Source organism: Tamandua tetradactyla, chromosome 5, assembly GCF_023851605.1.
Source record: "Tamandua tetradactyla isolate mTamTet1 chromosome 5, mTamTet1.pri, whole genome shotgun sequence".
Lineage (NCBI taxonomy): Eukaryota > Metazoa > Chordata > Mammalia > Pilosa > Myrmecophagidae > Tamandua > Tamandua tetradactyla.
The window spans coordinates 193,175,849-193,203,809 of NC_135331.1; the positions used below are offsets into that span (position 1 = coordinate 193,175,849).

Genomic DNA, 27,961 nt, shown 5'->3' on the forward strand with positions numbered 1-27,961 from the left:
TTATGGGAAGATTTCTGTATGCTGGCTATGAGGTATGTAAACATTTTGTCTCACCTAATTCATCTGTTTCTCCCTGCTGGGGTATCAATCTGAGGGTCCGCTGGGGTATCAATCTGAGGGTCCGCTGGGGTATCAATCTGAGAGTCCCACCCTGGCTCTTGATCTGGTACTGCCTTGGCCCCCACTGGCATGGTGTGGTCAGTTATATGCACCTGGTTAGCATGAGCCCTGGCCACATTGAAAATGTGGTCCATCTCATCAGTAGTGAGGGAAGAAGAGCAGATTACATGGATATCATGCCAGGTAAGGTCATAGGCATTAGCCAGATATTGGAATTCTTTAGTATAGGTAGTTGGGTCATTAGAGAAGGAGCCCAACCATTTCTCAATGTGTGAGAGATCGGCCAGGGAGAAGGGAGTGTGTACTCGAATTAACACTTCAGGTCCTGCAACTTCCTGGAGGGGACAGAGTAAAGTAATTTTTGAGTGGGTATGGGAGCTTATGGGTGAGGATAGCTCTTCTAGCCAGTGGCAGAAGAGCTGAAGTGGGAGGTGGGAGTGGGAAAGCTGATAGAGTAGGAGGAGGAAGGGAAGGATGAGATGGCGGCTCGATAGCTGCTAGTCCAGAAGGGGGAAGATAAGGATAAGATGGTGGTGGGAATGCTGCTGGAGTGGTGGTGGGGGGGAGAGAAGGACAAGATGGCTGCTGAGGTGCTGCTGGAGGGGAAGGAGAAGGTGAGGGACAAAATGGTGGCTGAGGTGCTGCTGGAGGGGAAGGAGGATGGGGGGCGAGAGAATAGTTTCCCTAAACCTGGTGGAGACCCTGGTCATTTAAAAGGAGATGAATCGAGGGGGTGAGAAAAGGAGGAAGTTTCATTGGGCTGTTTGTTTAGAAGTGGGGATTTAGGGGTTTCTCCAGCTAGGAGAACCTGGGCTGTGGAGCAGGAGGTACAAAGGGAGGGATGGGAGTGCAGAAGAAAGAAAGCCTGGACATAAGGAATTTCAGCCCATTTGTCATTCCTCTGGCAAAAATTACAGAGGTTTGTAAGGATATTAAAATTGAAAGTACCCCCCTCAGGCCAATGAGAACCATTATCCAATTGATACTGGGTCCAAGCCTTTTTGCAAAAGTTAGTGAGGCATTTTGGCCGGATGTCTGGAAGTAAATCCAGTGTGGATAGGTTTGTCAGAAGACAACCTAGAGGAGTATAAGGTTTGGTTTTTGAGGATTTATTGCCCATACTGATGGGTCTCTGAGGATAAAGGACTGGCCTAGGGGTGTCAGCATCCCAACGCCCTGAGAAAGTCCTTGGAGCTCTTACAAGTGGGGGCTCATCTCCCCAGGGGACGTCTCACCCTGGTTTGAGGCCCTTTCAGGTCCTGGACCTGAATTTGGGAGGGAAACGAAAAGCGGGGCATCCCCACAACTTCTCAAGTCCCAGGAAAGGAAGTGAGGCTTGCGGGCATCCCCATTCATCTCAGCCCTTGGAAGAGAACCTGACATGAATTCACGATTTTCGGAGAGTAATTAATGGACAGGCTCTCTCAGAACCATAAGACCTGGCAGCAGGGCTAGGAGGGGAGGGACTTACCCAATCTGTGGTGGATGTAGTGGTGGGCTGAAGGATCCCTTGTTGCTGGCTATGTGGAGGAAGGAGGAGAGAGGAAGCTGGAGCACCTCTGGCCAGGTGGGCAGCACCCATGCTCCTCTCCCAGGTTTCGGCACCAAGATGAAAAGTTTAGGAGGCAAAAGGGTAAGAAAGAAGGATGGTAGACCAGGAAATTTAAAGTGGGTGGGTTTATTTCTGCACTCCTTGGCAGAGCTCACTGAATCCAAGATGGAGGGAGGTGAGTCAGCACCTGGGTGATGGCATGGGCAGTTTTTAAGCAAGCGGGTCAGGTGATGTCCGGAAGGGGTGGTTCTCCAGAAGTCAGGTATCCGGAAGGGGCTTTCCAGAAGTCAGGTGTCTGGAAGGGGCTGTTCCGGAAGTCAGGTGTCCAGAGGGGGTGGTTCCAGAAGCCAAGTTGGGAGGGGCGACACAGCCTCTGCAGCTCCAGTTGCAGTGCCCTTCCCTGTTCCCCCGACCTAACATATAGTAATTACGTGTTTACTAAGGATGACATTTCAAATTACTGGGAAATAGAAACACATTAAATATATGGTGTTCAAAAAGCTGGTTGTCTTGAAAAAAATAATAAATACAAGGCACCAAAATGAAAAAACAACAATGACAACAACAATTATATCACTATTACAGATGCCCTTTTCCCCCAAAACTATAAATACATCGCCATCTCTCATTCAATATATGAAATGCACTTCTACCCCAACATATCCAAAAGTTTTGACACTCTCTCCCTTTATCACAAAGCCCACTTCCAAAGGTCACTAATTTAATGAATGAATTCATATTTTGCTTACATATAAAAATTTAAAATGAGCCATACCTTACACCATCCCTTGCATAATTTCCTATATACAAACAATTACTGAAACATACCAATCATTCCTCTTTATGTGCCACTCATCTCCCCATTTCTTTCCTTTCACATTCCTAGTGTATCTTCTTCTGTCTGGACCTAATTTATTATCCAACATACCCTTTTGTGTTCTTCCCAACTCTTTGCAAACTCGCTTTACCAACTATAGCCAGGGTGAACATTTCAAATGCAAATAAAATCATTCCATTCTTCCCACTCATACTGTAGATTATCATGGCTTTCCATTGCCCACCCAAAAAGAAAAATATTTATTTCCCAGCCATAGAACCTTCTGTATCTCTTACACTTAGCTATATTTCCATCCAGTACAGATCTTGTGAGCATATTGTCCCTTCTAAGTGGAATATTCTTCCCACCCACCTTTACCTAGTTACTAGATAAACTAGTTAACTAGTTATTAATTTTCAGTCTTCATCATTTATTCAAGTAATTTTGGTCTCCCTGATTCAATTCAACATCTGCTATTTTATTCCCTCATCATGTACCTCTCCTTTGCAGCATTTTTACATTTTAAGTATCATTTGATAAATATCTTTATTTACCAATAAACTGTTAGCTCTGTGAGCATTAGAACAGTTTGGTTTTCCACATTTCCCAGCAATAAGTTGTTGAGGCAGAAAATTTAAGTGCAAAAGTATCAAAACTATTGATAATTTTAGCTAATATTCAAATGTTCACTTATTCCAAGGAAAGAATTTTCAGAGACTGTGGGGTTGGGGACAATGGTGCAATAAAAACTTAAATGCTTTAGGGCTAAACAAATTGCATATCTCTATATAAATAAAAATGTAATGATCCTCATTTATGGTTATTAATCATCTTTTTATCTTAAAAATAGTATAGGTATATTATCTATTTTAGTAAAAACAGATTTATGGGAAACAATGCAGCTTTAAATTCAAAATATTTAAAGTTCACCATTATTGGCATATTAGCTTTTTCCTTTTTTCTGTCAATGGAGTTTTATAACTTGCTTTTTTCCTAGTGCATTAGATATAAAGAATAAACCAGGATTCTTTAAAAGTTTGTTTATAATAGTTGTAAATTGCCCTTACCATACGGGCACATCAAGTGCATTTAATCATTTTTTTATTGTAGAACATTTGCATTGTTCTCTTGTTTTATTATAAATATCACTGCAAATAGTTCATCATATATGAATGTGTCTATGTGTCAACTTAGATTCTGAGAAATGTTATTACCGGGTCAAAGTCATAAATTTTTTTTTTTTTCATTTTTTTTTTTTTATTAATTAAAAAAAGAATTAACAAAACAATTAGAAATCATTCCAATCTACATGTACAATCAGTAATTCTTAATAACATCACATAGTTGCATATTCATCATTTCTTAGTACATTTGCATCGATTTAGAAAAAGAAATAAAAAGACAACAGAATAAGAATTAAAACAATAATAGAAAGAAAAAAAACAAAAAAAAACAAAAACAAAAAACCTATACCTCACATGCAGCTTCATTCAGTGTTTTAACATAATTGCATTACAATTGGGTAGTATTGTGCTGTCCATTTCTGAGTTTTTATATCCAGTCCCGTTGTACAGTCTGTATCCCTTCATCTCCAATTATCCCTTCTTTTTTTTTTTTTTTAATTAACGGAAAAAAAGAAATTAACCCAACATTTAGAGATCATACCATTCTACACATGCAATCATTAATTCTTAACATCATCACATAGATGCATGATCATCATTTCTTAGTACATTTGCATTGGTTTAGAAGAACTAGCAACATAACCGAAAAAGATATAGAATGTTAATATAGAGAAAAAAATAAAAGTAATAATAGTAAAATCAAAACAAAACAACACAAAACAAAACAAAAACCTATAGCTCAGATGCAGCTTCATTCAGTGTTTTAACATGATTACTTTACAATTAGGTATTATTGTGCTGTCCATTTTTGAGTTTTTGTATCTAGTCCTGTTGCACAGTCTGTATCCCTTCAGCTTCAATTACCCATTGTCTTACCCTGTTTCTAACTCCTGCTGAACTCTGTTACCAATGACATATTTCAAGTTTATTCTCGAATGTCCGTTCACATCAGTGGGACCATACAGTATTTGTCCTTTAGTTTTTGGCTGGATTCACTCAGCATAATATTCTCTAGGTCCATCCATGTTATTACATGGTTCATAAGTTTATCTTGTCTTAAAGCTGCATAATATTCCATCGTATGTATATACCACAGTTTGTTTAGCCACTCTTCTGTTGATGGAGATTTCGGCTGTTTCCATCTCTTTGCAATTGTAAATAATGCTGCTATAAACATTGGTGTGCAAATGTCCGTTTGTGTCTTTGCCCTTAAGTCCTTTGAGTAGATACCTAGCAATGGTATTGCTGGGTCGTATGGCAGTTCTATATTCAGCTTTTTGAGGAACCGCCAAACTGCCTTCCACAGTGGTTGCACCCTTTGACATTCCCACCAACAGTGGATAAGTGTGCCTCTTTCTCCGCATCCTCTCCAGCACTTGTCATTTTCTGTTTTGTTGATAATGGCCATTCTGGTGGGTGTGAGGTGATATCTCATTGTGGTTTTGATTTGCATTTCTCTAATGGCCAGGGACATTGAGCATCTCTTCATGTGCCTCTTGGCCATCCGTATTTCCTCTTCTGAGAGGTGTCTGTTCAAGTCTTTTTCCCATTTTGTAATTGGGTTGGCTGTCTTTTTGTTGTTGAGATGAACAATCTCTTTATAAATTCTGGATACTAGACCTTTATCTGATATATCATTTCCAAATATTGTCTCCCATTGTGAAGGCTGTCTTTCTACTTTCTTGATGAAGTTCTTTGATGCACAAAAGTGTTTAATTTTGAGGAGTTCCCATTTATTTATTTCCTTCTTCAGTGCTCTTGCTTTAGGTTTAAGGTCCATAAAACCGCCTCCAGTTGTAAGATCCATAAGATATCTCCCAACATTTTCCTCTAACTGTTTTATGGTCTTAGACCTAATGTTTAGATCTTTGATCCATTTTGAGTTAACTTTTGTATAGGGTGTGAGAGATGGGTCTTCTTTCATTCTTTTGCATATGGATATCCAGTTCTCTAGGCACCATTTATTGAAGAGACTGCTCTGTCCCAGGTGAGTTGGCTTGACTGCCTTATCAAAGATCAAATGTCCATAGATGAGAGGGTCTATATCTGAGCACTCTATTCGATTCCATTGGTCGATATATCTATCTTTATGCCAATACCATGCTGTTTTGACCACTGTGGCTTCATAATATGCCTTAAAGTCAGGCAGCGCGAGACCTCCAGCTTCGTTTTTTTTCCTCAAGATGTTTTTAGCAATTTGGGGCACCCTGCCCTTCCAGATAAATTTGCTTATTGGTTTTTCTATTTCTGAAAAATAAGTTGTTGGGATTTTGATTGGTATTGCATTGAATCTGTAAATCAATTTAGGTAGGATTGACATCTTAACTATATTTAGTCTTCCAATCCATGAACACGGTATGCCCTTCCATCTATTTAGGTCTTCTGTGATTTCTTTTAGCAGTTTTTTGTAGTTTTCTTTATATAGGTTTTTTGTCTCTTTAGTTAAATTTATTCCTAGGTATTTTATTCTTTTAGTTGCAATTGTAAATGGGATTCGTTTCTTGATTTCCCCCTCAGCTTGTTCATTACTAGTGTATAGAAATGCTACAGATTTTTGAATGTTGATCTTGTAACCTGCTACTTTGCTGTACTCATTTATTAGCTCTAGTAGTTTTGTTGTGGATTTTTCCGGGTTTTCGACGTATAGTATCATATCGTCTGCAAACAGTGATAGTTTTACTTCTTCCTTTCCAATTTTGATGCCTTGTATTTCTTTTTCAAAGTCATAAATTTTTAGAAGACTTAAGAGTTGATAGGTATTTCCAAACTATCCTACAAATAATTTTTAGTATTCCACATTCCAATTAGCATCGAATATTGTAACTTTTCAGACATTAGCCAATTTTACAGGCAAATATAGGTGTTATTAAGTTCTTTTTTTTATGTACTTGAACATCTTGGAAGTTGTATCTTTTGAATACATAGTAAAAATTAGGAATGTTCATAAATATTGATTCTGTCTCTCCTGGGAAGACAGTAGAATTATACTTCTCTACCCTACTCAATGCCTGCCTAATTTTTAAATTTGCTTTGCCTATAAAATATGAGCAGAAATGACATGGGTAACAGTTTTATTAACTTCAATTCTTTAAAAATTTGTCAAATTTCAGAAAAATTGCAAAAAGTCCAATGGCCCCATGTACTCATGACTTAGAGTCATTAATTGTTCATATTTTTGCCATATTTGCTTTATCACTCTTTATATAATATCTACTAGTGCTATTAACTTTTTATGAAACTATTTGGGAAAAAAAGTTGTATACTTTTAGCCCTAAATATTTTCAAATCAAACCCCAAACATCAAGTGTATCCTCTTACATAATCACAGTCCAATTATAATATGCAGAAATTTAACATTGCTAAATTACTGTTACATAATCTGTAGTTCATATTCAGTAGTTTTATTCTAGCCTTCAGTTTTTTTTCTGTATCTTCAAATTGTAACATAAAATGTCTTTACTATCAGGAAAAAAAATAAACTTTATTATACTGGTGTACCTAACTTCTTTCACCTTGAAAATTTTTCTGCAAATAATTTGTTTTCCCCATTTGCCTTTGTAGTTCCATAGAATGGGAAATTCTCACACACATAACCTTCACAGTTATCAAAATAGCATTTATTTTGATGTAATATTTGTTTTAGTTTTTTAATGCCATCAGAATGCAATATACCAGAAATGGGTTGTCTTTTTTAAAGGGGATTTATTAAGTTACAAATTTATAATTCTAAGGCCATTAAAATGTGCAAACTAAGGCATTTCAGAGAAAGATGCCTTGACCCAAGAAGAAAGGCTCATGTCTGTCAGATGGGAAGGTATATGGCTACTGGTTCTTATTCCCAGTTCCATTTCCTTTAGCTTCTGGTTCCAGTGGTTTTCTCTTTAAGCATCACTAGGTCCTGACTTAGCTGCTCTGGCATAAAACTATGGGTTTCATCTCTTAGCTTAGCATCTCATGGAAAGGCACATGGCATCATCTGCTGGAGTCTGGTTCCTATTCAGCTTCTTTCAGCACTCTCAGCTACTAGCATCTCCTGGGGCTTCTGCATTTCCAAAAGTCAGTGTCTAAGCTTTCTCCAACAGTACTCCAAGCATTTCCAAATGTCTGCATCTCTGTAGTCTCTGAAGCATCTGTGTTTTCTCCAAAATGTTTCCCTTTCTAAAGGACTCCAGTAAACTAATCAAGGCCCACCTTGAACGGGTGGAGTCACACCTCTATCCAGTCAAAAGATCACACCTACAATTGGGTGGGTCAATCTCCATGGAAACAATCTAATCAAAGGTCCCACCTTAAACAATAGGTCTGACCCCACAAGATTAGATCAGGATTGAAAGAAAATGGCTCTTCTTGGGTACATAACAGTTTCAAACTAGCACAATATTGTTATCTAATCAATAGCATGTATTTAGATTTTGCCAACTGCATCTAAAATATCACTTATAGCTACTTTTCCCTATGCAAGATCTGGGCATGATCCATCACCTCAGAAGACATGAGGCCAGTTTTCTAAAATAGATGCTGTCAATTTTAATCTTTTGCTTAAGGTGATGTCTGCCAGATCACTCCACTGTGAAGTTACCATTGTTTCTTTAGAAATAAGTAAAGTAAATGGAGAGTTATCCTGAGACCATGCAAATACCTTGATCCTGAGCAAACTTTTACTTACTAATTTTAGCATCTGTTGATGACTCTCTAGCTCCATTATTCTTTCTATATTTATTCGTTGTCATTCTACTATAAGGGGGTTCTTTCCTTTTTCCCAAATTTATTTATTTTTATTCACTTATTTATTTATATATGTGTATTAGTCAGGGATCTCCTGAGAAACAAAAATAGTGAAATATCTATAACAAAGAAAATCTCGTAAGCCCAACATGGAGGTGCAAATGCTAACCCCCATGCCAACTTTCTACTTCCAGTAAATGCCCAATTCACCCAGAAGAACAAATAAAAGTACAGCCAGATCTTTATCAATTAGCACCAACTAAATTCCTCATTCCTAAGCAACCACAGGCTTCCCATGCTCTAAGACTTTCCTAAGTAAAATGGAAACATGATGTCAGCCATCAGAACATTTCCTTACCAGCTTCCACATTTGCCCTTTATGAGCTTCCCCTTTCCACCATGACATCAGTCATTAGTCTAGGCATGAGAAGGTCCACATAGTTATAAGTAAGGTTCCCATGGGAATAGGAGGCTCAGGAATGGTGATAAAAATTTTAACAGACAATTTTTGCATAAATTGTGGCTATATTACAATGCTTAGGGTGATGCCTATTCCCCATGACTTAGGCTTCTCAATCAGAGGCCAGCACCACGGCCAAAGGACTTCCTTTTCCATCATTTGTATGGTCTGAGGTATTGGCAACAATAAATTATTATATTTTTCCTTTTAGGCTATAAAGTGGCTGGCCCTTTAATTTGTATTCTTGGAGTTTGCATACGTCCTTTCATTAGCATTTCAATAGGAGCTGGAGCTTCAATTCACAGTTTAGAGTTTAGGCAGATTGGGCCTGATAAAGCCTTCTAGTCCATTGTTGTAAGGAATTCTTATCATCTTTCAACTGTTCTTTTAAGAGGTCATTCTATATGACCTTCACCCATGGGGTTATAGGGTAGATGAAAAGTCCACATTACATCATTGTCCATAGCCCATGCATAGGTCATTTGACCAATGAAAGCCGTCCCCCAATCACTGCTTGTATAGGTATTCTGTAGAGGGCACTTACCTTTCCTAGCAGTGTATGGTAGCTCACTGATTAACTTTCTCCACTAGGAAAGCTAACAAAAGTCCCAAGCAGTGTCTACTGCAGTGAATGCATACCTTATTCCTTCCAAGAGCAGAAGGAGACCAATGTAATCTGCTTTCCCTGAGTCATTGTAGGATGTGATTAGCCCATGTGTCCCATCTGGTGGGACAATTGGCATGGTCATTGCAGGGAGCACCATGAGCACTCAGTGTGATGCTTATAAGTTGTTGGCATGTGATGGGTAGCTGGAATTGCTGGGCTAAGTGCCATAAGATTTGAAGCCCTTGGTGTCTGCTCTTTTGATGCAATGACTTGGCTACTTTTTGAGTTTTAGTAGTGTGGCTCAGGATTTGAGTGAGGGCGTCTGCCTCAACATTCCTGGTTAGCACGTTAGGAGTGTGGGCAGGGACACGATAGAGTTACCTTTGTCACTGGCTGGCATACCAGATATGTTCCGACAGATCTCTTCCCCATAGGGAGCAACTTATGACTGTCCATTGTTCTTGTTTCCAGGTTGCCATCTAGGTCATGAGGACTTTGTAAACACCCAGCTGTTGGTATAGACAGCACATCTCCTGGTTCATGCACTATTAGTATCCATATGGCTTTTAACTCAGCCCATTGACTGCTTTGTATAGCACCTGTCTCCCACCATATGGTGTCAGTACTGGGTTGTACCACAACAGCTGTCCATGTGGGAGGCTGCCATCAGTGTACTAAGCAGATTCTGGAATTGTTCCTTTGTCCTTCATAGTGCATAATTCAACAATTATATCAGGTGTGACAATTTTAGCTGTTGAATCTTCTACATATAACACTGGTCCTAAAATTTTGCATCTTGGCATTAAGAGGGTAGAATTGTAAACACTACATTGCAACAAGTAAGCTTTTCACTTTATTAATGTAATTGATTGTGCACTGCCAGAGTGTGGCTTATTGAATATATCCACAATCTATGCCTGTATTGGGAGGGCAGTTCTCAAGGTGGCAGGACAGTTCTACGTCAGACCTTCCACTTGCACTAGAGCATTACATGCAATACACAGTTGCTTTTCTAAGGGGCTCTATCTTAATTCTGCCATTTTCCATACTGTGACTAGAACTCTAGGAATACTCATTTAGAATGTTGCCCCTACCACAGACCCTACCCAAAGTTAATGTTGGTGCCAGCCACATCCAATTCTCAGGGTAACTCAGGATCCACACCCATTAGTATTTGTATCTGTGCTAATGCCCTTTTTGCTTTTTCAAAGCAGCAAGCTGAGGGTCATCCCATACCCAAGTATGACCTTTTCTTATTAGCATGTACAATTGTTTTAACATTTGCAAATGGGAAATGGAATGTCTCCAATATCCAAGTCATCCCAGAAAGGCCATTAATTGCTTTGGCATACATGGCATGGAAAACATTGTACTTCATACATTACTGCAGAAGGAATAATTTTTGTCTTACCCAACCACACAACACAAGAATTTGATAGAGCAGCTAGGCCATTGTAGGTTTTTGTGATTGATTACCCATCCAAGGCCCTCAAGATGGGATATTAATATTTCTGACACTTTTTTCAATTCTGAGAGAGAATCACTGTTTAACATAATATCATCAATGTAATGAAATAAAGTCACAAATTTGAATTTCTTCCAATTCACCAAGTCTTTTTTCAACTAAGCAGTGTTAAATGGTCAGGCTATGTGTTGGAGCCCAGGTCAGGCTTTACATGAAGCAGGCCTCTGACTGTTGGCAAGGCCGTGTCAGAGTACCTGTGAGGCAAGGCCCCCTGGTCTCTTTGGAATGAGGTCTGACCTGGGCTGCACCTTAACTAATCTGGCTTTACTGTGGAAATGTTCTGCCTGAGCAGTTTCATGTAGGGAACTGGAGAAACTAGTGTTCTCAGGGCTGACTGAGGACACTGCTCATAGGCACATCGTGCCCTGCTAATGTGGCAAACCACTGAAGCAAATGCTCTCAGGATGCTGATTCGAGAGCCTGAAGAGACCTGAATAAAGAGCATGCTGATAAGAAATAAACAGGTCCTGAGACATGGAGACCTGAATAAACATGCTGATGAGAAATAAACAGCTCCTGAGGCAAGGAGCTGTAGAAGCCAAGAGTTTAAAGCAAGACCTACAGAATTTGTTGCAAGCTGCTGGCCTCAGGATGGCAGCGGTAAACTGTGGAGATTGTTATGTAGAGCAGTCTGGGAGGAAGAGAATGTTTACCCAAAACAGTTATGTTAAGTATGAAGGACACTGTGAGATAAGAATCTTGCTCCCTCAGGAAATGCCTGCATATCTATTGACATCCTGTGGTATATAACTAGGATCTGGTTGAGAATAAAGTTGTCTGAAGTCTGTCTGAAGTAAACTCAAGCTTCAGACCCCCTGAGCCCGTCTGTGTCTTTCTTTCTTTCTTTCTTCCTTTCTTTTTTCTCATCATTCCTTAATATCCTTCGAGCTCTGTTTCAACAGGAAGCAACAAGGAGCTGTGAACCAAACTTTGTAGCTTTGCAGGCATGACAGATGTTCAAAATAAATCTTGCTTTGACTATACCCACTAAAAGCAGTTCCCATGTAAAAACACAATAAAAACATCAATGTCTATTTATTCAGGGCTCTTGCTCTTGCAAGTGATGAGCTTGAGTCCCCTGACCCCATTTAACTAACTTCTTGTGTCTGTCATTTCTTAATTCTGCATGGTGCCCCTTCTTCTTTCCTGTTCTCTAGGGAAATCCCAGCAACTGGTATCCAATGTGGGGCCCAACAGGGATGAACAGGAGACAGAATAAGGGAAGGCTCCAACAGATTGGAGAAGACTGAGTCACGTCGCCAGGTCCCAGAAGGAGGGAAATTCCAGAATCCAAGAACTTGGTAAAAAGTTTTTTTCTGGGAATGTTATAATCAAAGTTACAAATGGGGCAATATTCTTCTTTACATGCTGAATGTGAAACCATATTATATACTTTATTACAGGCAAATGGAGTGAAAATAAAAAAGATAAACTCAGAGAGTTATTCTGCTTTATTCACAGACATTATCACTGGTTGCCAGAAAAAGAAACTGTAGAACTCAAACAATGGCATGAAATAATAAAGGAATTTAAAAAGGTTTTCAGACAAGGGGAAGATGTTCCTGTTTCTATTTGGTCTTTGTGTAATTTAGTTACAGCTGTATTACAACCACTTCCACATGGCAGTTCAGAAAATGAAAGTGACAGTGACCATGAAAGTGATGGGTTAGCTGATGCCACAGATGAAATAAAAGGGGAGAAAAAGTCCACTTCTTTTCATTCTGAGGAATTTCCTTTTTTGCCCTCTGTAGATAAATTAGTCAGTAAAGGAATTTATTTTGAACTACCAGAAAATACTCAGTGTCCTTCTTTTGTTCTTCCTGACAATGTAACAAATGAATATGCACCGTGATTTTTGGTTGTGGTTCCTAAAGGACCAAAGGTCTCATTGGGAATTTGAAAAGCCCAATTAGAGGGGGATCCAGAGGCTTATATGTTTCCAATACAAATTACTCAAATTCCTCTTGATGACAAGTTTCCTCAAGGAGGGCACCAATTTGAACATGTGCCTCTTCCTTTTAAAATGTTAAAAGAGTTAAAAACTGCTTATGCTCAGTATGGCACCTCACCCCCCCATATACTGTGGGACTTTTAAGAGGACTAGCACAGTCTGAGAGATTAATTCATGGGACTGGGAGATGCTTGCTTGTGCTGCCTTAACAGCTTCTCAGTTTTTACCGTGGAAAGTGTGTTTATTCAATGAAGCAAATCAACAAGCAGCTTGAAATGCTAATGCACAGCCACCAGTACCAGTCACAGCAGATCAAATTATGGGCACTGGACCATATGCTGGGGTCGGAGCTCAGATACAGTATAATGATGCGGCTATTGTTCAAACTCAACTTGCTTGTATCAGAGCTTGGGAACAAATTATTCCTCCTGGGACTCCTTCTTTTGTGAAAATTTTACAAGGAACCAATGAACCATATACTGATTTTATAGCTCAATTAAAAGATAATATAGAAAAGTCAGTAACTCACGTGGAATTAAAAGATTTGTTATTACAAAGACTTGCTTTTTATAATGCTAATACTGAATATCAAATGCTTTATGCCCAATTAAAGCTGCTGGAGGACCATCTAGAGGATCATCTTAGATGTTGCAGAGACATTGGTTCAGAACCACATAAATGCAAATGTTAGCTGAAGCTATTGCTGGAATAAACATAAAAGGGTCCCAGAAAGGGGAAATGTTTCAATTGTGGAAAACCTGGACACATGAAAAAAGATTGTAAAGCTAGAAATAATTTTGGAGCTCATCCCAAAACTAATAATGGTAATTTGGAAATTAGATCAGGAAGAAACACTCCCAGAAAATATTCTAAATGTCAAAAAGGTCATCATTGGAGCAATCAATGTAGCTCTCAATTTGATATTGAAGGCAATTTGTTACCAAGAAACTGGGTATGGGGGCAAAACAATGCCAGCCAAAACAATGTCAAGTGGATGCAATGCCCAGTTCAAACTTGCTCCAACAACGGGTCCAAGATTTGTCCCCTGCAACCAGCGGGAGTGCCACAGTACACTTGCCTACTGCTGAAACCATTATGCTAGTCCCTGACTCTAATCCTAAAAAAATTTAGAAAGGAATATATGATACTATTCCTGCACAAACAGTAGGACTCATGCTAGGACAAAGTAATTTAAATAATAAAAATATCTTTGTTCATACAGAAGTCATTAATGAGGACTATAAGGATGAAATTCAAGTTATGATTTCAGTACAAGATCCATATCAAATTATAGAAGGAGACTGGATTGCTCAATTATTACTTTTACCATATTATAAAGTGGTACATTCAGGAAAGAAAAGAATAAGAGAATTTAGCAGTACTAGAAAGCAAAAAGTTTACTGGCAAGAGTTATTAACTAGAGAAAGATCCAAATGCATTATACAGATTGAAGGTAAATCTTTTAAAGGACCTGTAGATACAGAAGCAGACATTACTATCATTGCTTTAAAATACTGGCCATTAAGCTGGCCTCTGCAAATGTTAAGCCAGCCTTTACATGGAATTCACATGGCTAACACTGTCCAACAAAGTGTTAATATCTTATCTTGTAAAGGGCAAGATAGTCAAACAGGAACCATTCACCCTTATGATCTGGACATAGCAATAAATCTCTGGGGTAGAGACTTATTAGAGCAGTGGGAAGAATATGTTAACATTCCATTCTTTGTTCCTGCAGTAAAAAAGGACATGATGAAAAATATGGGTTACAAGTCACTTTAGAGCCCTTCACAAAATTTTAATATTCAAGGGCAAAGTCCTCACAAAGACCTTGGCTATTGTATTAGTTAGGGTTCTCTAGAAAAACAGAATCAACAGGGAATGCTTGCAAATATAAAATTTATAGATGTGTCTCACATGACCCTGGGAATGCAGAGTCCAAAATCTGCAGGGCAGGCTGTGAAGCTGACGATTCTGATGGAGGGTCTGGATGAACTCCACAGGAGAGGTTCACCAGCCAAAGCAGGAAGAGAGCCTGTCTCTTCTGAATCCTCCTTAAAAGTCTTCCAGTGATTAGATTGAGCATTACTCATTGCAGAAGACACTCCCCTTTGGCTGATTACAAATGGAATCAGCTATGGATGCAGCCAATGTGATTATGATTTAATTCTATGAAATGTCCTCAGAGCAACAGATAGGCCAGCACTTGCCCAACCAGCAAACAGGTACCACCACCTGGCCAAGTTGACACATGAACCTGACCATAACAGCTATCCAAATTTATAATTGGTGCCACTACTGACATTACACCCCAACCCATACCTTTAACTTGGAAAACAAATGAGCCTGTGTGGGTTGAGCAACAGCCCTTATCTAAAGAAAAATCTGAGGCTCTAACTCAGTTAGTTCAAGAACAGTTTAAAGTGGGACATATAGAAGAATTACATAGTCCTTGGAATTCTCTAGTATTTGTTATAAAAAGAAATGGAAATCAGGAAAATAGAGAATGTTAACTGATTTAAGAAAATTTAATGCTGTAATTCAACCTATGGGGTCATTACAACCTGGCTTGCCTATGCCAGTTATGATTCCTAAAAACTGGTTTATTAACTGTGACAGATTTAAAAGATTGCTTCTTTACCATACCTTTAACAGAGCAAGATAAAGAGAAATTCACTTTTACTGTGCCCACATACAATCATCAAGGCCCAGTAGGTAGATATCAGTGGAACGTTCTTCCTCAAGGCATGTTAAACAGCCCTACAATATACCAGGGAATGTGGATTGGCTTTGCAACTTATCTGAGACAAATACCCTGAAGCATGTATCATTCATTATATGGATGACACTTTAGTAGCTATGGAACAAGAAGAATAGTTGCAAATTTCTTTTCAAAGCTTAGAACAAAGACTAAATAAGGTAAGATTACAAATGGCACCAGAAAATAATTAAAAAACAGTCCCATATAAATACTTGGAGCAGTATAGTAAATAAAACTACTGTCACTCCTCAGAAAGTTCAGATAAGAAAAGATCACTTGCAAACACTAAATGACTTTCAAAAATTGTTAGGAGACATTAATAGGTTATGACCCAGGCTTGGAATTCCTACTTATGCCTTACACCATTTATTTGCTACTTTGAAAGGAAATCGTTAATTAGATAGTCCCAGAAAATTATTCGGGCTGAAAAGGAATTAGAATGGCTTAAAGAACATATTCATTCATCTCAATTGCATAGAATTCAAATTGGAGTAACTGCATGGCCTTTAATTTTTCCTTTGGAACATTCTCCCACAGGAATTTTAACACAACATGAAGCTATACTAGAATGGATACTTTTGTCTCATTCTATATGAAAAAATTAACTTACCTACATAAAGTGGATCTATTAATTTTTAATGGCAGATTATGGCTAAGACAATGTGTGGACAAGATCCAGAAGAAATTATTGTTCCACTTACCAAACAACAGACTGAAAGTGCATATCAAACTAATTTAAATTGGCCAATAGGCCTTGTAGATTACCTGAATGAAATTGATAATCATTATCCTAAAACAAAATTATTTCAATTTCTCAAACTTAGTACTTGGATTTTGCCTAAAATAGTCAGTGACACACCCTTAACTAATGCTGATACTTATTTTACAGATGCCAGTAAATCAGGGAAAGCTGGATATTATGGACCAGATACAAAAGTATGGGACACTAAGTGCACTTCAGCACAAAAAGCAGAATTAGCAGCAGTTATTCAATTAATAAAAGATAAACCAAATTCACTCAATATTGTGGCAGATTCACAATATTCTGTTACTGTCACTCATAATATTGAAACAGTTAATTTAAACACTGATAGTTCTGAATTAGGTCAATTATTTAAACAACTACAAAATGCTATCTGACAACATACTCATTTACATTGTTCATATTTGATCTCATACACAATTACCAGGTGCATTGGTGGAAGGTAATGATAGAATTGATAAATTATTAATTGGAACTATGGAAGCTTCTAAATGGCATGATCTTACACATTGCAATTCTTAAGGTTTACAACAAAAATTTCATTTAACTCATGCTCAGGCACAACAAATTATTCAATGCCATGCAACTTGTGGTTCTTTACATTCTATACCATTCACAGCTAGAGTAAATCCATGGGGTTTACAGCCATAGAAATCTGGCAATGTTACACATGTCCCCTCATTTGGAAAACTGGCTTATGTTCATGTTTCCATTGATACTTATTCTGGCTCTATTGTAGGTTCTCCTTTAAGTGGAGAAACAGCTGAACATGTTATTGCTCATTTTCTGGAATGTTTTGGTCATATGGGAATTCCTTCACAAATAAAAACAGATAATGGGCCAGCTTTATATACCTAAAAAGGTTCAGTCATTTTTTCAATTATGAAACATAAAGCATGCAACAGGAATTCCATATAACCCACAAGGTCAAGCTATTTTAGAAAGAGCTCATCAAACACTCAAAATGCAATTTCAAAAACAAAAAAGAGGAAATGGGGAGATATTCTCTCCTACTCCTAAAAATCAATGCAGCCAAGCTGTGATAACATTAAATTTTTTCAGTATTATAGGAGAAGTCTCTGAGACAGCCACAAAAACATTGGTCAAAGGAATTATCACAATTTTTAGTACAACCTATTTGGTGGAAAGATTTAGATACAGATGAATGGAAGCCTGGATGGGTAAAAGTGTGGAGAAAAGGGTATGCTTGTGTTTCCACAGGTGAGGAACAGCCATTGTTCTGGATTCCTTCTAGAAGAATCAAGCCAAGATATGAGCAGGAAGCCACAGAAGAAAAAATGTGTGGTGATGTCCCACACCCAACAAGCTAAGCCACCTTCATGGGGGCAAATAAAAAAGTTAGCCCAGGAAACTGAGGAAACTCTTATGGAGTCAGGCAAGGAAAGAAACACATTTAACTTGTTTCTTACTTTGGTGACTAGGGTTAAACTATCTGTAAGTCACATTGTCTTACACTTTAATAAGCACTTAAATAAATTGATGTTGCTTGTTATCTTCACAACTATATTAAATATACCTAAAACTAAAGCTGAAAATTATACTGTTGGGGCATATATACCTAATCCTCCACTGTTAAGACCTGTTTTCTGGCAAGATAATCCTGCGGCTGTTTATATTAATGATTCAACTTATCTTTCTGGGCCAGTTGATTCTCACCTCCCTTACTTCCAAAAGGAAGAGGGAGAGAAATTTAATGCCTTTTTGATGGCATTTCAAGGCTTTGCTTTATGTCTCTCAAGCCATGATAATATGCCCTGTTTGAAATTAGAACTTTGGAGATGGTTAGGTTATACTTCCAAGAAAACCAATTCTCCAGCTAAATTCCGTCTGCTTTCTGGAATGAGCATTGCATATAAAGAAAAATCAATTTCTGAGCCTGTTCCTACTGAGCTGCCTTCATGTAAAAATTCATCTACATGGACACCTGAGTCAGAGAATATTCAATGGGAACAATGCTTGTTAAAGGTTCCTATGGAATTCTAATGGATCAGTCCCCTAAGGGGCACGCAATTCAGAATTTTAGTTCCGACTCAAAGTGTTTGGTTAAATTGCCTTGGTTTACTCTGAATAATTATCCTACTGAAATTTATACCAATGTTACAAATAAAATCTTGTGGCATGGGATGGGAATGGTAGCCCTATCTCCTTTTGTTAACTCAAGTCCAAAACAAACAGCAATTTGGAAATTGGCCATGAGTTTAGCCCCTATTCATATTTGGGAAGGAAATTACTCTTTAACAAATTCAATACATTCTCTTAAATTTAAAACTGATCAAACTGGTTTTATTCAAGCTTGTGTGGTTAATCCTTACGTTATTTTAGCAGGAACAACTGCTTTTAATTCATTCTCATCAGAAATACAATGTTGAGATTGTAAATTATTTACTTGTCTTAAATCCTCTATTTCTAAAAATCAGACTTTTCTTCTTTTAAGAAGGCACCTTGGAGCATGGCTTCCTGTAAACCAAACGACCATGGGAATCTTCACCTGACATACACATTTTACTCAAGACTTTACAATATGTGCTTAAATGCACCAAAAGATTTATTGGTGCTTTAATTATGGTGATCCTGGGAATCACAGCCTTCACTACTACAGCTGCAGCAGCTGGAGTGGCTTTAACACAAGAAATTCAAACTGCACATTATGTGCAAAACTGACACAAAAATGCAAGTAAAGTATGGACTCAACAGGTTAAAATAGACTAAGAGATTAATCTGCATGTGAATGACTTAAAACAGACTGTAATTATGTTAGGAGATGAAATTCAATCACTTAAAATGCAACAGCACTTGTTATGTAATTAGAATATTGCATCTTTCTGTATATCTCCTTACTTATATAATGAAAGTGAACATAAGTGGGAAAAAATTAAAAGGGCACCAAGACAATTTAACTCTAAATAGTAATGAACTTTGAGCAAGTATAATAGAAATGCAAAAGAATGTTCCAAACTATTAGAAAGCACTGATGTTACGAATGGGATTGCTCAAGGCTGCAATCTCTACATCCACTAACAGGCTGAAACATAAGAAGGATTTACTATTAGCATAATAGTGATATTAATTCTTCTCTTTTGTCTTTTATGCATAGTCTGGAAATGCATGAATCCAAATTAAGGACTGCTGCCTTGATCTCTGTCATGCTAGTGTTACAAAGATAAAAAATAAAAGGGGAGATGTTGGAGCCCAGGTCTGGCTTTACATGAAGCAGGCCTCTAGCTGTTGGCAAGGCCACGTCCTGTGAGACAAGGCCCCCGGCCTCTGTGAAATGAGGTCTGACCTGGGCTACACCTTAACTAATCTGGCTTTACTGTGGAAATGTTCTGCCTGAACAGTTTCAGGTAGGGAACTGCAGAAACTGGTGTTCTCAGGGCTGACTGAGGACACTGGGCATAGGCACACCATGCCCTGCTAATGTTGTAAACTGCTGAAGCAAATGCTCTCAGGATGCCGACTTGAGAGCCTGAAGAGACCTGAATAAAGAATATGCTGATAAGAAACAAACAGCTCCTGAGACAAGGAGCTAGGAATCAAATTTTGTAGCTTTACAGGCATGACAGATGTTCAAAATAAATCTTGCTTTGACTGTACCCACTAAAAGCAGTTCCCATGTAAAAACACAATAAATGTGTGGACAGCAGTTTATTCAGGGCTCTTGCTCTTGCTCTTACTCTGGCAATGATGAGCTTGAGTTCCCTGACCCCACTTAACTAACTTCTTGTGTCTGTCATTTCTTAATCCTGTGCAGTGCCCCTTCTTCTCCCCTGTTCTCTAGGGAAATCCCAGAAGCTGTGTAAATAGCCTTGTTGGGAGCATGGTGAAAAGTCCTTTGTCATCCTTCCTAGATGAAGGGGAAAGCAGGTTGACTGAGCTTATCTAAGGGAATACTGAAGAAGACATTAGCTAAATTGAAAACAAAGTGATAATGATAATTCATTCCTTGTTTCTTGTAGAAAAGAGGCACTGTCTGGAGCCACTGCATACAGCAGTGGCATTACTTTATTTAATTTGCAGTAATCCACTGTCATGCACCAGGTTCCATCAGGTCTCCTTGCTGCACCACTCAGGGCAGTAAAAGGGGCTGTGGGTTGGTATTAATATCCCCACTCTTTCTAGTTCCTTAATGGTTGCAGAAATCTCTTGATGTTCCCTTGGGAGCTTATGTCGCTTAGTGGCTACTATCCTCCAAGATTCTGGAACTTTTTCAGGGGGACATTCCACTCACTTCTTTGAAATTGTTTTCACTACTCTACATCAGAGGTAGAATTATCCTATAGTAGGTTGTAATGTGAAAATTAAGAGATTATCACCTTCTAATATATATTTGGGCATAGGAGAAATATATACAGTTTATTCTCAGGGGTTAAGGGTTGGCAATATTCCAATTTGCAAGATCAAATTATGCCATTTGCTGATTGTTCTTCCCCATAGACATCTATGGACACCATGGGTCTGTTAAATTGAACTACATTTCCATAAATTAAAGTACATTCAGCTCCATATCTACTAGCACCAACATCCTCTATGCAAGCACTCAGTTAAGGCAACTTTCATGTCCACTTGAGTGAGCCACGTGTCCCTCTGTAATTTTAATTCCTCCTCTAGATGTTGTTTATGCCATTTGTCCTGCCTCTGTGGCTACATATAAGGTTCCTTGAAGGGGCCAGGCTATGGCTGCTGCTATTTTGTGTTCTCTTTTCCTTTTGCTAAGATTTAGTTGTTCTGTTATTTATTCCAAAACAGTCGGGAGCCACACTGGAGTTTTCAGGGCATCTCCCATTCTCAAGGCAGTTCCCATTCATCCAGGAGGGCAGCCATTTCTCCTGACATGGACAGTGTGTGCCAACCAGGATTTCCCCCAGGGATTTTCCCTTCCCCAGATGCATGCTTACTGCTGTTGGTGGTGTCTTGGTCTTCTGGCTGGCTCATCAATTGTTTGGGTCCAGAATAAGTTCATGCAGAGTACAGGGTCAAGCTGCTACAAGCAAAAAAACAAACAAACAAAAAAACCACCCGGCAGAAAAGCAGATATGGGCTTATTGGGACTTATGAACAAGAGAAGTCTGTTGCCAGCTGGTTGGATATTTAGTACCCTACCAGGAAAGGCAGAGTACCAGCAATAACATATGATTTTAGAACAAAGACATTCCATATAGTAGAAGGAATTCTGGTTTCTAGAATAATCATTAAAGGGGCCAAAAACCTGATGCCTTACTAAGGTTAGTGTTTAAGACTAAGATACAGTGAATGCTATTTTCCATTGGTGATTGCATTCTTCTCCCTCCAGGGATATTGTTTACTTTCCTGACATTGGTCCTTGGCTAAAGCAGGTTTGTTATGAGCTATTTAGATGGGAGCCTGAGCCCTGGGTCACCATACATTCCCTATCTGAAAGAGAAAGCTTCAAAGTCTTACCACATTATAGAATCCAGCTTAAATCTAGGATTTTTGTGAGACATGTACCTCTCTAACAATTCTGGATATATATGGCCTCATTATCTGGTGAACTGTAAAACTGAAAATGCAAATAATTTGACCACATAAACCATAAGTGATGGAAAGAGAGGTGAATAACTGTAAAAAAAAAATCTTCCTGTAATGGGAAAATAGAAAACACAAATTTCATTCTGTAAGCAATTATCAAACACTTCTGGACAAATGTTACAAAGATTCATTTTTCTAACACTAGATGATATCTCTTAGATATCCCACAGAGTGGGCACAGAATATTTGGTATACAGAAATACATTCTGTCAAGATTTAGCATTTTGATAACAAAATATTTGTTTTTTTATCTCCCTGTCATATACAGAACATACCTACTTTTCTTCTCCTAGCCTTAGGAGGGCTACTTGATACTCTAGGTGGTGCTGTGATGCATAATATTATGGTAGGTAGGTTCAGGTGTCAACTTGGCCAGGTGAAGGTACCTAGTTCTGTTGCTGCTGACATGAGCCAATGGTACATGAACCTCATCTGTTGCTCATTATATCTGCAGTTGCTAGGAGGCATCCCTGCTGCAATGAATGATTTAATTGGCTGGGGCTTAAATGAGAAAGCTCAACATAACGCAGCCCAAGCAACTCAGTATACCTCATCTCAGTGCTCGCAGCTCAGCCCAGGCTTTTGGAGATGCAGAAAGAAATCATCCCAGGGAAAGATATTGGAACCCAGAGGCCTGGAGAGAAGGCCAGCAGAGATCACCCTGTGCCTTCCCGCATAAGAAAGAACCTCAGTTGAAAGTTAGCTGAATTTCCTCTGAATAACTAATGAAATAAATCCCCTTTTATTAAAAGCTGGTCCATCTCTGGCATGTTGCATTCCAGCAGCTAGCAAACTAGAACAGATTTGGTACCAGGAGTGGGGTGCTGTGGCAGTTTGCAAATACCAGCTATGTTGGGACAGCTTTTTGTTTTTGGTTTTTTGATGAATAAGGGGAAGATTTGGGAGGAACTGAGAAGAGAATGAAGAAGTCCTGGAGTGCTTGAAGAGACTGTTGGTGTAAATGGAACCACTGCCAATCTGGACAAAGGGGGACACAAAAGGGACAAATTGGAGTTTGCAGAGTGAGAACTATGGAAGCTTGGGTCTGAAGCCAAGAAACCTTGGCCAGGAGAGTGGACCCACCCAAATATGTGGAGAGGGTGAGTTTGCCCTGAGGACAGAGGATGAGTCTCCCATCTTATTGCAGTGGAAGAGTTGTGCCATCTCAGGCCTTTGATAAGATACAGCATGCTCCTTGGGACTGGGGAGAGCGTGGTTGCCACCACATGGAGGGGTTGAACATGTGCCCTGGAAATGGCAGAGAGCCCAGGGTGGCCCCAATGCCTGGAGAGAGTGGAGCTGAATAAAAGGTGGTCTCCTCAATGTTCCCTGAGGTTGATTTGGAAAGAGGTGGGCCATTGCATAGGCCCTTGGAAAGGGTGGGACTGCCACCTTCTAAAGTTGGAGTGTCTGAAGCCTAAAGTCTGAATGACTTTCAGACTTTGAAATCCAATGGTGTTTGCCCTGCAGGTTTTCCTTCCAATTTCTCCCTATGAATCCTGCGGCTCTCGCTCCTTTGTATATTGACACCAGATAACTTGTTTTGAGATTCATAGGTCCACAGCCAGAAGAAAATTTGTGACACTTTAATTTAGTTTAAGGTGATGCATATAGTTGCCAAGTTGACAAAGGGTGGACATATGGTAGTTAGGTTCAGGTGTCAACTTGGCCAGGTGAAGGCACCTAGTTCTGTTGCTGCTGACATGAGCCAATGGTACGTGAACCTCATCTGTTGCTCATTATATCTGCAGTTGGCTAGCAGGCATGACTGCTGCAATGAATGATGTTTGATTTAATTGGCTGGTGCTTAAATGAGAGAGCACAGCATAGCACAGCCCAAGTAGCTCAGCACACCTCATCTCAGTACTCGCAGCTCAGCCCAGGCCTTTGGAGATGCAGAAAGAAATCACCCTGGGGAAAGTTATTGGAACCCAGAGGCCTGGGGAGAAGGCTAGCAGAGATCACCCTGTGCCTTCCTGCATAAGAACCTCAGTTGAAAGTTAGCTGAATTTCCTCTGAAGAACTAATGAAATAAATCCCCTTTTATTAAGAGCAGTCCATCTCTGGTGTGTTGCATTCCAGCAGCTTGTAAAGTAGAACAAATATGTTTCCCATTGATCTGATAAAAAACATGGGATAAATAATATAAGTATGCCTTTTCTGATAGCATTTTTTTTTAGTTTTGCTGCCCTCCTTCCATTCAATTCACAACCCAAATTGACCATTTAGTGGGAACTTATTATTCTCTCCTCACTTCAACCTGAGGTATGATAGTATAGGAGCACAAGTGCAATCAAAAGAGATAATTGTCTAAAATGCAAAAAAAAGACAATAAGTAAACATATATTGTATCCTTAGATAAGTCTGAGTCTCAGGGAGAAATCTAATTGAGTAGTCAATTTCAATGAATAAATGGTAAGGGTAAGTAAGGCATTTCAGACAAGAAATAAATAAAAACAAGGGCAAGTAGATAACAATCCTAGAATGCAGTGAGTGCTAAGAACAAAAAACAAATGGGAACAAAGACAGAAAATCTAACATGACTGGTAAAACATTGGTTGAAGGAGACCATATTATTTTATCTGGTGCAAATTATGCAGCATGAATGAACAAATCAATTGTTTTAAAAAACAAGGCCAGAGTTGAGAGTCTTCTGGAGTCTCATTTTCCAATATATAGGCACCATATTAAAACCATTCTATACAAAGCTTATTTTCACCATACATCAGCCTGCACTGTTGTAAATTATTTCATTATATCTCAGTCATTCTGGAGCCATTTATTGAGACACTGAGAACAAGCAAAGATACATTTCATCATTATTAGAATATGTTTCACTAGAACCAGTGTTTGCCTGCCATTGTTCACTCTTATAGTTGCAATTCTAAGAAGACTGAGTGACACATGGTAATTATTGGTACCCTGCCCACAAAGAGAGACACCTGCTACCACCTCCAGGGCAAAAGTCTCACACATGGAGGGTAGGTAAAAGCATAGCAGTGCCCACCAGCAGAGTGGCAATGGCAGTGGCAGTGGCAGGGTCCCAACCCTCTCATGCATGGCAGGTGTCAGGCACTGGGTGGAATGATGTTTGCTCACATAGACAGGAGACAGAGCAAGGTGGGTTTCAGTAATGGGCATAGTTACCCCTGGCCTGTGGGTGTAAATCCCCAGCCAACACAGGAAGGTGGTCTACATCCACCCTGTGCTTGCATCAGATGGCAGGACCCTGCTTCTCTCCACCAGAAACAGATATGCTATTGGGGGAGAACTGGATGCCATGAAATGCACATACTTTAGCTTGACTGTCTCCAATGAATCTTTATTTTTTTGAGAACAGATTTTTCTTTATTTCCTCTGAAAACTTACTGTTACAGTATGCACATTATAATCATATATTATGTCTTCTGAAATACATATAAAAGTTAACTGAAGGTAAGGAAATAAATTATTCAGTATCAATTTCAGTAAATAACTTACAAGAAAATTGTGAATTCCTGTTTTAAAGAATGATGACTGGCAACAAAATTTTGACTAATTTTTTTAGGTCTTTAGGACTTTAGACACTATGACTGTGCTAGAAGTTAACCATCAGCAATGAACCTTTACGTATGCTCAGGGGGAAGAATGTGCAGGGAGGCAGGACACCACCGATCATCTATAAGAGATGTGTTTGACCTCAGGGTATCCCGAGAAGGGAGTCTGCACATTTATCATCACATGCTTGAAGCCAGACCAGCACAGTTCCTGAACACAAGGCTTACTTTTGGGTCACAAGGAAACAGGTGGCAGGTTGCACTAGGGCTGTCACTTACTACAGTCCACCCTTGACTTTTCCAGGGACTTCAATATACAAAGGAAGAAAGCCACCATCAGTCCTGGGAGCCACTACATCTAAACAACAAAGACCCAAACATTCAAACCAAGTCCCTCCAAAGGATCTGTTGTTTACTGTAGGACAATAGTAATGGAAGAATGAAAGGAAAAGAAAGTCAACATTGACTTTGAACCTTTCAAATCAATTAATGCTCATTGTCTTTGTGTGACAACAAATTCAATATAAAGGCAGTTACAACACTACTCTCAGATGAGAGCAAGTCTGGCTTCATTGTACTAGATGATCCTTGGTCCACTCAAGGAAACACAAGAGAAGTCTGCATAAATTCATAGTGGACCACTCAAAGAAGAGGTCAGTCTGCCTTATGTTTTTCCCATTTAAGAATGGAAAAATGACAAAACTATGTTCTGAAAGTAGCCGAGACTGCTGTGCAGCTGTTTATTTCTGGGAGCAAAGCAAATGTGGCTGGTCTCATCTTAGCTAGATCAGCTGACTTCAAAACTGAACTAAGTCAGTCTGATATGTTTGATCAGAGATTGCAATCAAAAGTTTTAAAATTAGTTGATACCTCCTATGGCAGTGAAAACGGATTCAACCAAGCTTATTGAGTTATCTACTGAAGTTCTCTGCAACATGAAATTTATTCAAGAGAAGCAATTAAAAGGACAATATTTTGATGAAATCAGCCAAGATATGGGCAAGTACTGTTTTGGAGTTGAAGATACACTAAAGGCTTTGGAAATAGGAGCTGTAGAGATTCTAATGGTCTATGAAAATCCGGATATAATGAGATACATTCTTCATTGCCAAAGCACAGAAGAGGAGAAAATTATCTATCTAGCTCCAGAACAAGAGAAGGATAAATCTCACTTCACAGACAAAAAGACTGGATGGGAACATGAGCTGAATGAGAGCAGGCCCCTGTTGGGATGGTTTGCAATGATAAGCCCCTAAACTTCGGGTAGGGTAGGAGCATCCATTTTGAATATGGGACTTACAAGCACCTCTCATGAGAAACTATGGACGCGAAGGAGGGAATGGCAAGAATGGGAAGGGATGGGGCATGGCTTCTGGCACCAACGACTTAGCCATGCTGGATCCAAGAGTGGGCCTGAAAACCTGAACTTGATGTTTCACTGCTGGACTGTAAATTGGACTTGAACTCAGATGACGTGCAAGGTCATGGCATGCCTCAGATACCAAATGGATTTTGAAGGACCAAGGGTTTAAAAAGCCAGTTGATATCTCTGGGAAGACAGTGGAACAGACTAGGTCAAGTTCACCCTTGGTCCAAGGATAGCTAGAGGAGGGACAGGAAGGTGACTGGGACAGAGATTCTGGGGTGTAAGTGACCTGGAGGGTCTTCTACACCACATAGGGAAGATCTGGTTGTAAAAGCTGAAGAACTGAGAGGCAGAGAACCAGAGAAGTCCAGCTAGTACAAACAGCATAAAGCTCCCCTTGCCGTTTTTGAAATGGAAGCCCAGAGTGCATGGATAGGGAGGCAGGGACAAGGAAGTAAGCTACACCATTGTCCTTGAAAGTGCTACCCTCACACGCACCTCCCCGCCCTGTAACCTACTATTCACCCTATGCAACTGAACCTGTCACCTGCCCCCTCACCATGCTCCAAGCACCCCACCCCAACCCCCACCCCTACCCATGGCATATCTCTGCACCAGCCTGACCCACCTATCCCGCACAATCACATAGTCTCACCCTACCCCTCCTGACACCCGAGCTCCTGTGCCCAGACCCTTGACCCCCACTTCCCTCTCCCTGTCCCCTGCAGCAGTCATCTATGCATCTGGGATACGGGAGTTCACCTTCATACCTGGACACAGCTCAATCTCACAACCTCGCCCTACCACCCCTGAGCTCTGTGCACATATACATTAGCTTATGGCCCTCCCAGATCCACACATGCACACTTGCACACCCCTGCCACATCCACCAGCTCTGGGTAAACACTGACCTGCACATCCAGACCACAACCACACCCAGCCTATTCAGATAATGAACTACATGCCCATGGCACAGTGCACAGCTCTAATAGATGTTCCTTTAGTGTACTTTTTTGCTTTGAATCTTTAAGTAACATCTGAGGAGGGCAACTAATAGGATTACAGGTCTCCTCTGCTCCTGTCTCT

General features: G+C 39.5%; 1 protein-coding gene and 1 pseudogene across 1 annotated transcript in view; both read left to right on the forward strand.

Annotated features, from left to right (window-relative positions):
- LOC143685204 (uncharacterized) overlaps positions 1-12,868 on the forward strand; it is a 55,187-nt gene extending 42,319 nt beyond the window's left edge. The window contains exon 3 of the mRNA XM_077162920.1: positions 12,088-12,868. The gene's annotated coding sequence lies outside the window, so the exon portion shown is untranslated. The remainder of the gene's footprint in view (positions 1-12,087) is intronic.
- Positions 648-27,483, forward strand: LOC143683421 (eukaryotic peptide chain release factor subunit 1 pseudogene; annotated as a pseudogene).
- The last annotated feature ends 478 nt before the right edge of the window (positions 27,484-27,961 follow it).